Source organism: Rhagoletis pomonella, unplaced genomic scaffold (assembly GCF_013731165.1).
Source record: "Rhagoletis pomonella isolate Grant_MI unplaced genomic scaffold, Rhpom_1.0 Rhpom_scaffold_00562, whole genome shotgun sequence".
NCBI lineage: Eukaryota > Metazoa > Arthropoda > Insecta > Diptera > Tephritidae > Rhagoletis > Rhagoletis pomonella.
The window spans coordinates 64,670-73,758 of record NW_023459116.1 but is presented as its reverse complement, the minus strand read 5'-3'; the positions used below and the strand labels follow the sequence as shown (position 1 = coordinate 73,758).

At 31.4% G+C, this 9,089-nt stretch overlaps 1 long non-coding RNA gene across 1 annotated transcript; it reads right to left on the bottom strand.

The window, feature by feature from the left end:
* Positions 1–7,668: 7,668 nt before the first annotated feature.
* On the bottom strand, positions 7,669–8,706 carry LOC118751149. Its single transcript, XR_004994491.1, has 2 exons — positions 8,521–8,706; positions 7,669–7,762 (listed from the first exon to the last, which is right to left on the bottom strand). It is a non-coding gene; the product is annotated as an uncharacterized LOC118751149 (long non-coding RNA).
* Between the last annotated feature and the right edge of the window lie 383 nt (positions 8,707–9,089).

The following is a 9,089-nucleotide window of genomic DNA, read 5'->3' as shown; positions in this document are numbered from 1 at the left end:
AGTGCTGATTTATGCTTTTGAAACTTAGTTAACTACTGAATGCCAATACATATTTACATATGTGTGTCTATGCAAGTAATATAAAATAGTGCGATATGTGCTAAAAACTTTACGAGTGTAGCAAATAAAATTTAATATTCCTTTTTATGCACTCATGGAAAATGGTTGAAACGCAGATTATAAAATATAATATACATTTCATCACAAAGGTAATTAACTTGAGTTTATAGCGCAGTTATTACTTAAAATTTTAATTTTTTCTCACCAGCGTTGATACCGGCCGCGTGTAGCCAAATAGTAACCATTATGGCCTTAAGAATTAAAGCTTCCTATGCACGAGGGGGTTCACTGAATACGAATATGAAGTCTGCTTTCCAAAGAATTATTGAATTTCAAAGGAACCAAAAATCATTTATTTTTTACGAATTCAAAATCAGTGGAAATTTTGCTCAATAATTATAGATTTCGATTTCAGTAATATTATAAGAAACACATATTTTTTTTTTGAAACTTTACCCCTTATATTGAAATTATACATATTCGTAATCAGCGAATTCATAAGCACCAAAATAAGTTATTTTTTATTAAATAACTAAAACTTTGGGTCCGTTTTTTAATACATAAATAAATTTTTATAAACCTTTTAAATGACCAAGAATTTACAGTGACTCGAAAAATTCTTCACATGTTGATTTTTTTTTTAATATTTCATTTTAATATTTTATTTCTGTACGCCTAATTAGTCCACCAGGCACAATCAAGAGTGTAAGTTGTGTTTAATGTTTGTATTTATATTTACATTCCTGAAGACGACCTCAGATTGAGGTCGAAATATCGATAATTAAAATATCAATAGAACGAAGTTTTGCGTTCTATTTAATTGCTGGGCCTCGAGCTTGTTAAATATGATTCATAATTTAAAATTCAAAGGCCAACAACAAAAGCAAAATATGTTTAATATTTCAAGTTAAATATTTATTTTTTTTTTTTTTCATAAAAATTTCTATCGTTTAGGCGAGCACCAAACCTGTATAAAGCACAGTTGAAATCTTTTTATAAAATTTAGAAATTAGAGAAATTTTCATCTAAATTTGGAATTTTTTAATCTGAATTTTTAGAACTCTTTTTGGAATGAAATTTTAGTGGTAAAAAATAAAAACAAGTAATTTTTAAGCAAAAACAAAAGCGATTTCAATTGTCATATCAATCATATAATATATATGTAATATATATATATATATATACATATATATATGTTTATATATATATTTCATGATCCAATTATCGGATCTTAACCAGATTAGTATGAAACCACCTCTGGGATATTACCTTTCCGAAGCAAAAAGAATTATCGAAATCGGTTGACGTGGTCCAAAGTTATGCGGTAACATCATAAAATAAAAAAAAGTAATAATAAAAAAAAAAAAAATTAAAAATTAAAATATTCCGATGAACTGATAACCTCCTCCTTTTTTGGAAGTCGGTTAAAAACCAACGCTAATTTTTAGCCGTTTAAAACTTGCGATTTATTTCACTAAAATTTTATAAGCTACATAGCTTTATGTAAGATAAAAAGTTAGAAATTTTGATGACCATTTGTCGATTTTTTCAAAATTTGGTATACAATTTTAACCTCGTGAAAAACAGTGTAAATATTTATAAAAAATCAACATGTGGACGCTTGTTTGAGTCACTGTATGTCACACGGCTTAAAATAACTAAACATTTATATCTAGAGTTAAATATATTTATGTCCAGTTTTTAAACGGCCAAGAAATTATGTCCATTTTTAAAATGAACAAAAAATTCGTGCCATGATTTTAAATGCTAATAAATGTTAGCCCAGTTTTTAAATAAACAAAAATGGATGCTTAGTTTTTAAATTACCATATATTTATGTTGAATAAATTAAATCACAAAAAATGAATGTCCTGTTTTTCAATAATAAAGCGTGCAGGCTCATTCTTAAATAAAAAGCCAAAAATTTGTTTATGTCTAGTTTTAAATGAATAGAAATTAAGGCCTAATTTTCATATGACCATAAATTTATGTCCAATTTTTTGAACGACCAACAAATTATGTCAGGTTTTTCAATAACCAAACAATTCCTGCCAAGTTTTTAAATTGTCAAACATGTTTGCCCGGTTTTTAGTAACCAAAAGTTTTTAAAAGAATAAAAATTAATGATCAGTATCAAAATAGCCTTAAATTTATGTCGAGTTTATTAATTGGCCAAAATTTTATGTCCAGTTTATAAGTGAACTATTTATGTCCTGTTTTTAAATGTTAAAAAATGAATGGTCATTCTTAAATAAGCAACAATTAGGGATCGGTTTTCGAGTGACCAAAAATTACGATCATCTACATACACTAGGCGACAAATGAAAGAGTACACCTTGCTCCAATATAATATTCACAATTATTTTAATGAAAACATTAAAAATTGTTTGCATTAATTTTTTTTTTTAAATATAGTTCATTCTATAATATAAACGCTATAAATCAAAGTTTCACACCTTATATAAAGTTCACAAAAATTCAAAAAATTTTCTTAAAAAAAATTCTCAAAAATCAACGGTAACTTTTAGCGTTGGGAAATTTGCACTTTGTTCACAAAAATTTAATGGGCTACAAAACTGCATACGCGAAATTCTGAATAAAAATTTGAAAATATTTATGAAAATTTGTGAAATTTTGATTTATATGGTTTATATCATAGCATGCATTATATTTTCATAAATAATTAACGCCAAATTATTATTATTATTATTATTAAGTCAAGTTTTTAACCCTTTTTAAATTTGCAAAAATGTGTTTCCAGTTTTTAAATTAGTAATGATGTACTTTTGTTTTGAAAGAATTATTTTTGTTAGTTATCTTTTGAAAAAACATTCACTGGAATAAATAATTTCTCACTCCCACAGCGTTTTTAAACTTTTAATTGCTTTTAAAATTGAACTGAATTTTTAGCTATTCACGTTTAAATTTCCTATTCACGCAATCTGTTACAATTCCCAAAATGCAAAAACAAAAAAGATTTGTACACTTAAACCACTACAAAGTGTAATCAAAATATTTGAGTATGAGATCATAAGCTCTCAATTGTAGTTAAAATAAAAAATTAAAAAAAAAAACATTAAATAAATTAAAAGCAAATTTTTGTAATCGCACACAAACGGTTTCTTGTTTACTTTCGTTAATTGACGTGAAATTTTTTCTCCATTTATTTAATTGCAAGCATAATCTCTTTTATGAGTAAATTTCATTTGTTTACTTACATTTGTATGTTTTAATTGAGTTGCGGCTTGTTTTTGTTGTTGTTGTTGTTGTGGTTTTGACATGAAGTAGCGCATCACTTAAAAATTCGGAAGTTTGTAATGGATTATAACAGATGTACATACATATGTACATAAATAGGTGAGTTGGCGTGAAACTTCGCGTCTAGGGGTTTGGGTGTTTCGTTGTGGATACTGTGTGGGATTTCCAGTAAAATTTTATATCAAACAAGATGAAAATAAATGAGCAACCGTAGTTACAGATGCATTTATGTATATATGGACTTTTAGATATTCATATGTGCATATGTATGTACGTTAATGACTTTACCGATTACATGAACATTAGAAATTTTCTGCACTAATATAAATACTCGTGTGTTTACCGTTTTCTTTGGGCTAATCAAAATAAGGAGTTAGCTATACCTAACATTCATGCTCAGTTAAACAAGTAATTTGCGCAAATTTAACTAATGCTAACGTAATTTATGAGTCATGCAATCTAATATACATACATGCATACATATGTATGTACATAGATTAAGCACACTCTTGATGGTGTATGTTGATACATAAGTTAGTCATTGTCTGAAAATTTAGCGGTAATACATATGTATGTATGTATGTATAAGAGCTGGCTGAAAATTCACAAATATGTGGGTATAAACGCACCCATAACTCATGCATTTCTCACCCGGGGCAAACACCCGCGCTTCAATGCGCACACACTTTCATAGTTCATATATACATATATATTTCTTATTGTGCCTGGCTACAGGCATTGTACTCTTAGTACTGGCATATGCACATAAATTTGACTTGCCAAACTAGTTTTTGCTTGGTAAAAATAAAATAAAATAAAAAATGCATTGGGAAAGATACGCAGCGCGCAGTGATGGTGTTGAAGGCAAACTTCATGAAAAATGAAATGCATTCTTGTTGGCTTCAAGCACTTTTGCTTTAAATGGATTGCATTGAATTTGTGCGATATTTCCAATATTAAGCAAATATTAATTAAAAATTTTAAAGTGTTGTATGAGGTAATTAAACGTAATGTATTTTGTTAATTTTTATTTTCGCACTTAGTTAGGAAAATGTTTACAAAATTTTGTTTATCGGTCTATTGAATTTCTGCTTAATTTCTTTGTAAAACCAAAAAAAAAAGGGTTTCAACTGAGCAACAAAATCTAAACATAAGTCGATACATTTTTTGTGCATGCCGTGCGCTTTGCATCGACATTGCAAATTTATTTTCATTCATAAACTATATTCATAAAAAATAGATGTAGAGATTGAAGTTGTAAGCGAAACGCTCCTCAAAAATGGTTTTCTTAACTTTAAAGATATAACTTCATATAGGTGTGTTCATAAGTACATAGTTTTTATTCTTTGAAGGCAAGTTTCTTGAGGACTCCTAGTAGAAAACCAAATCAGATTACCTGACTAAACTATTCATTTTCCTATTCCTGCAAAATTATAACTTTATCGCTTAAAACTGTATGTGCAGCGACCATTTATATGTCGGCATTTGGTTGAGATTTGGTTTATTCTTAGAAAAAGGCATTTTTTTATTTTCTTTTGTTTGGAAAAGTAGTAATGCAGTTTCTTAGCTGAATAGCGAAATATGGAAAATTGAGTTTTTTTTTTATAAGTGCATATAACTTTTTCACAAGAATCGGTCAAAGTCAAATGGTTTTTATGTTGCTGAAAATAATGCTGAGATTCAGTAAGTCAATCTCATCGCAAATCATCAAATTTGAGAATAGCAATTAGTGACTCTTTTTTTGACTTGAAAAGATTTGGATATTCAATAAGAGAGAGTCACAAAAAGTTTACCAAAAATGTGTGGTGAAAACAAACATGTACATATGTATCTATGCCTTTTGCTAGCGCTGCTGTAACAGCCGCAACAGCCGACAGGGCAAAGTTCTCATAACATCCGAGTTCGGCTGCGGAATTCTTTTTAATTTTTTTCTTTTTAAAATTTTTTTTTATGTTTTAAAAGTATTATTTTTTTTCAATGAAGTTGTATGATATTTAAGTATGAATTTTGGTTTATTTTTTAATGAAATTATTGTTAAAAAATATTGCCTCTCTTCACATTCGCGTTTTTCTTTTCAATAAAATAAGAAGCAACTATCTCTTTCTCCATATTTTTTTGTGTTTCTTTTTGGAACCTGCTCAGAGCCAGCTGAAAAATGGGTGGCGTTTTTTCTAGACTAGAGACCAAAGACACCTTACTGAATACCAAATAATCGCAAAATCGATGTTCACCACGAGAAGTCACTATTAGTGAGTAGGCCTGCGCTCTGAATGCCAGAGTAAGAGTTGACTTTGGTTCTTTTGCTAAATGTGACAATTGTGGACTTCGGTGGGTTTATTGACAAGCACTTTTCTGTGCTCTTTATCTAAAACATCGCAATATGGATATCAAATGAAAGGTATTGCTGAGAACTTTGGGCAGAAAACATTTTCCATTAGGGTTGCCACGCTTCTATGTAATAAAAATTTGTAGTTTGTTAATTTCAATCAGCATTGTTTTTATGTATACGCAGTACATATACGCTCAAAATATGTACCATTCATTCCAGCGTATTTCGGGATAGGGTTGCCACCTAAATTTTGGAGTAAGAAATTTGATATCGAAATCCAATTTTTTTCCAAAATATTTTTTTTTTTAAGCCATCCAAATCTGGAAAGCTTTAAAAGTATATACACTCCGGGAAAAGCTCGGTCAACCTGAAACTAGTAATTTATTTACTTAAAAACTCACGGACCTACACAAGTTTCATTGAGGGTCTACTCAGCTGATAAACCTCAGGTTGGGTTATCTACACTTCAGCGACCCAGTTGTGTTTTTCTATAAACGTTTTAAAATTTCACCACAACTAGAGACGGACGTATCAAAAGTTCATGGACTGCTTCTTGAATAGAGTAACCTATGTGGAAATTGCCTAAATATTTTTAGTGTCAATCTCATTGGTTTGATCGATGATCCGTGCGAAAGAAAGATTTTTGGAAAAGATTCCATTTTTGGCAAATGATAAAACATGCCTTCCTTTACGCATTCCGTATACACTTTTGCAGATAAAGCCTTGAGTATACATGAAAGCTAATGCCGATTGACAATGTAATTTTCTCTTGCTGAATGTTCACCTCATTCCCTTGCCCCCACTGACGGATTCGTTTTTTCAGTTCTTTTTTTAGTTAAAATCTTGTCAGGGAGATAAAATATTAGTACTTAATTGAGCTTACAGTCTCATTTTATGCACTGGTACAGGTAAAACTGCAGCTGAATTCACGATTTTCCTCTTAACATCCGAGGAAACAGCGATATGGATTCACCCTTTCAGAAAGTTTTTTACTTTGTCTTTGTTTATGATGCCAACGTTTAACATTATAGTTCTTAAACTATACAACAAAGAGTCTATGTCCTACACTTGATCTAATTGCTCGAGAGGTTGCACTTATTACGCAGCAAAATTTAAATAAGCCGGCCGATCGTTTGAGAAAACCGCAGGCCAGAGCGACCCTTCACCTAGCCGACCACTGCCGTACATATCAAGCGGAAGTGTTGTTCATTCAGTAGGCAGCCTAATTGAGATATCTAAAGAGAGGAAACCAGTCTTACGTAAATACATATTGTCGTTTAAAGTACACAACCGCGTAACTGACATTTATACCAAATATGAGATTTTCTCACCGGAAGCACCTAGCATCAGGCCTTATCGATTCATACGCAATTATCAATTTGTAGAATTAGCTTGATAAGGATTTGTTTTTAACTGACTTCAAAATAAGGAAGAGGTTATCAATTCGTCGGCTTGTTTTTTTTTATGTATGTTACCGCATAACGTTGAACCTCGTCAACCGATTTCGATAATTCTTTTTCTTTGTCGGAAAGGTGATCCTTCAAAGTTGATCCCACACTAATTTGGTTCAAATCCGATCATTGGATTATGAAAAAATAACGGTACTCATAAATTTTTATATGTGAACAGAAGTCTGTTTTATTGTTTGCTTAAAAATTACTTGTATAAAAGAGAGATCCGCTTTGGATATAAGACAGTTTTTTGCTATCTCCTGCAAAAATTTCGGCAACCTCACGTTCCCTGTTTTGAATTACGCTCATACGCGGTTTTGTACTTTAAACGACTATATGTAGAATTCATTGTAAAAAATGTTATATTGACGATGAAAAATTTAAGCTTTTATTTTGGCTGAAAGTTACCTCCACTTTTTATGTTAAGATATACATACATTAGTAAAATCCTTCTCACGCTATTATGCAATTTATATACACATATTTATGCACACTTATATTTATATGTATGTAGCGATGCAATTCAAGTGGTATACTTACATTTTTAACAGCATATTTGCTTATTTTTCTAAAATTTTGTGCACTGAATATTTGATGATCAACTCCTTTCGCTGTTCAATATTCAATATTCGTATCAATACGGGCCGCAATCAAAAGTGAACACCTGCAGTTGCAAGCAAAATAAAATGTAAAGATTTTATATTTTTTTCATGCAAACAAAAAAACATACACATGTACATATGTATATATTAGAGTTCATGCACACTTAACGGTACTTTGTTTTTTTTTTTATTTATTATTTATTTGTACGTCTATTTGTCCGCTGATTGTATTGTTTAACCGTCAAATATTTTATTTAATAGTTTTGCGACTTTCACTTTTCACTTAAAAAAAAATTATGAATGCAAAAACTGTTTTTTTTTTTTAAGTTAGCAAATATGCAATTTTATTTGTTCGATTTTAGTGCAGCTAGCGCGCTATACAAATGTGTGGATGTATTTTATAAAAATTTGGAGTCGATTTTGATTGCATTAAAATTTCAAAGCGCACACGCCACACAAAATTTGCTGCTGCTGCAAGGCAATCGTGTTTTTTTTTTTTTGACTAAATAGCGTTCAATAACAGTTTATGTTTAGCCTTTTGCACACGCTCACAGTTGGAAAATAAAGCAAAAAATTAAAGTTGTGTAAATTTTGTAAAATAAAATGTTAGAAAAATCGCGCACCAAACCGAAAATTTTAAAGTCCAATGGCAAAAAATTTGAAAAACAAAATCACAACACAATTGCTTTGTGTGTAACTGTTGCTGCTGCTACTGCTGCTACCTTCTCACCGCCAATGGTCTTTGCATTCCAAGGTAACACTCACTCAATAGAGATTAAAGAAAAAAAATTGTGTAAAGCACAAAAAATACAAAACTAACGGCAATATAACTGCGTACAGGTCGCGCTATTGGCAGAACGATGACTGACTAGTGAATTGACAGGCAAGCAGGCACTGACACACTTCACGGTTATGCGCGCACTTAACAATCACTTTTGGTTTCGTTGCCAGCCGAACAAGAAATGGCAAAATGATGAGCGTTCAGAGCGCTGAAGAGTCCACTTTGGAGGCCGCAGCCCCGCAGCCAGCAACAAAGCAGGCTATAAAAATCATAGACTTTTCAAGTGAACAACAAACTGTGGACTTACTATATATATACATATATGTATAGCGGCGGCGAGTAACGACTGGTAAACTGGCTTACTGGCGAACTGCAGATTGAAGACTGATACGTCTTACGCGGACTGTAGGTTAGAGGCTGACTGACTGGCTGCTAGCAAACTGTAGGTGCCAATAACCAGTGCACAGCTGTATAGACGGCAGCGGCAGAGGGCCAACGTAGCAGCAGCACTTAGCAATGTTGGTGAAGCTGTGAAATTCGCAGCAGCCGAAGCAGGTTTGCGCTGCACTATCTCAGCAGCAGCGGCGTTCAGCAGGCATTGGCATAAC